Raw genomic sequence first — 2,613 nt, forward strand, 5'->3', positions numbered from 1 at the left:
TGATTTCTCCTGACTGTTGTATTTTTTCTGGGCAACTTGGGTGTTCCTTACATCTGGCAGATGAGTGAACAGTTTGTGTTGCAAAGAATAGCAGAGGTCCTAAACGTTCCAGTGAATACAATTTGAGTAATACAACATTAGGAAGAACTTCTTCACTGTGAGGGTAGTGAGGCACTGAGGTTGTTGAGAGTAGTTGTGGATCCCCCATCCCTGGAATGGTTCAAGGCCAGGCTAGATTGGGGCCTGAGCAACCTGGTCTAGAGGAACCAGACCTACACCTTGGCAGGGTGGTTGGACTAGAGCATCTTTAATGTCCCTTTCAACCTAAACCATTCTGTGATTCTGTAATACAATGAAAGAAGCATAAACAAAATTCTATATATATATAAAAATCTATAAAACTCAATAGATTAGAAGTTGTTGGCATGACTGGGAGCAGATGGAAGTGGTTAAGGGGCTTACTCTGTGGAAAGGCTGTTTTGTCCTGGGTCATTTCCTGTTCAACAGACTTGTCAGTGACCTGAAGAAGGAGACTAAGCTCTCTCTCATGAAGTTTACCAATGATGCCAAATGTTGTGAACCACTCTACACTGGAGGGAAGAGCTGGCTTTCAGGGGGACCTGGAGAGGCTGCAGGAATGGGGTGGTGAGAACCCTTCATGAAATTCCACAAGAGTGGGTGCAGAGCCAGGTGCCTGGGAAGGAAGTGCCCCTTGAACTTCTAGGGACTGGCGAATGCCAGGCCGGGGAACAATTCTACTGAAAAGGGCCTGGGATACAGCAAGAACAAGAGCTGGTGGCATGTCCTGGCAGCAGAGAGGGATAGCAGCCTCCCAGCTGTGTGAACGGGAGCTTGGTCACCAGATCAGCAGAAATAGCTCTTCTCAGCCAACCACACTGTGCTGTGGCATTCAGTCTGGAGTCCTCTGAACAGGATGGACATTGGCCAACCACAGCAGGTTCAGCAAAGGTCAGCCCAGTGTTTGAGGGCTGGAGCACTTGCTGGAGTGAGGAAGGGCTGAGGGCATAGGTCTTATTCACCCTGAAGAAAGGAATTGCTACTGGGGGTCCTCAAGCAGCCCTTCAGCATCATAAGGTCATAAAGAGCATGGATCCAGGCTCTCAGCAGTCATGCATGGTCGGAGGTTGAGAAAAAAGGGGCACAAGTTGAAAGGGGACATAAATAATACTGTTTAACTCCACAATCCAGCAGTGCCACAGGTTGCCCAGAGAGGCTGTGTATTCTCCTTCCTTGGGAGTTTTTCAAGATCCACTGTTCTGACCCTGCATGCGGCCTTGCTCTGAGCAGCAGGTAAGACCAAGGACCTCCTGAAGTTCCCACCCAGCCTGAATTATCCTATGCAACAAGATCCAGGGGGGATGACAGATGGCACGGCTGTAATAACCAAAGAACCACATTCAGGGAATTATCCTGCAGTAGTTCTATGCATGGCTTTTGTTTGCTTGCTTTTTATAAAGTCTGAAGTACAGCTGGACTTAGAGTCATATTTAAAATAGTATTGAGAGCTGCACAATACAAAATATAAGTATTTTAATACCACTCTGTGTTGGTGTCCTGGAGCCAATACTTCAAGAGACTCTGAATCCAGTCTTGGTGCTGCTGGTCCAGTCAATCCTTTGTTCTTAGTACTGGGTGGCGGGAAGCCTTCTAGATTCCACTGGGCCAAGAACAGAGATGTTCTGCCTCGTAAAACTGCCAGTGGCGTGAACAGCCAGAAACACCCAAAATTATCTGCACCTGGTTGCCATGTTCAACAGTGGCCAGCCTGTGTTTCGTGTTTCTTGCACTAGTGTCAATGGGAATTCTGTGGAAAGAACCACTGCAGGGGACGAATTGATCACCTAAGAGAGGCTTAAAGATCTGAGTGCTAAGTTACTGACTGCAGGTCAGGTTTCTTGAATTAAGTAGAGGACTGCCAGATTCCCAGTTATGTTTGTTTTACTTGCAGCTGGGGGAGAAGCAGTGTGATTCCCATTTGAGATAAAAAAGTCCTTTGCAAGCTCTGATTTGTTATGTTTTTTCTGATCTTGATGTGTTATTTAATGATCAGTCCCCATCACTCAACAGCACACAGGTACATTTTCAGCAGAGGCCTTAAATACCTGGCAGAGCAAGCTGGGACCCAGGAGCTGTGCACAAAACAACATCTGCAACTTCCTTATGTTCTCAGTTGGCATCTCCCTACATTGTTATTATACAATTAAATATTTGGGTGAGTTGGCTTCAGTCTTTTCCACCATTGCCATCATTAAGATACAATCCTGCAGATATTTCCAGGGCTCCTTCCTTCCCTTCAAGCCATCTTCTCAATAACTGTGAAAGTGCCTTCACTATTTGTCTTTTTCTTCATGCAACCACTCTAGCTCCTGTCTTCAATAATTCATGATCTTGCAGGAGGTGCACCAAAATGATTTTAGCTACCTCCAACTTTTTTGGGCAGAAGGATAATAAAAATGATTTCACAGTAACTAAAGTTAGTTCATTGGTGAAAGCACTTAAATATAACTTATTAGCTATTCAGGAGGAAGGTTTTACTAAAGGTACAATGCATTTATGTATTGAAGTGCAGCTCAGCTCCTGAAAAATGACTAC

The sequence above is a fragment of the Lonchura striata genome, chromosome 2 (genome assembly GCF_046129695.1).
Source record: "Lonchura striata isolate bLonStr1 chromosome 2, bLonStr1.mat, whole genome shotgun sequence".
Lineage (NCBI taxonomy): Eukaryota > Metazoa > Chordata > Aves > Passeriformes > Estrildidae > Lonchura > Lonchura striata.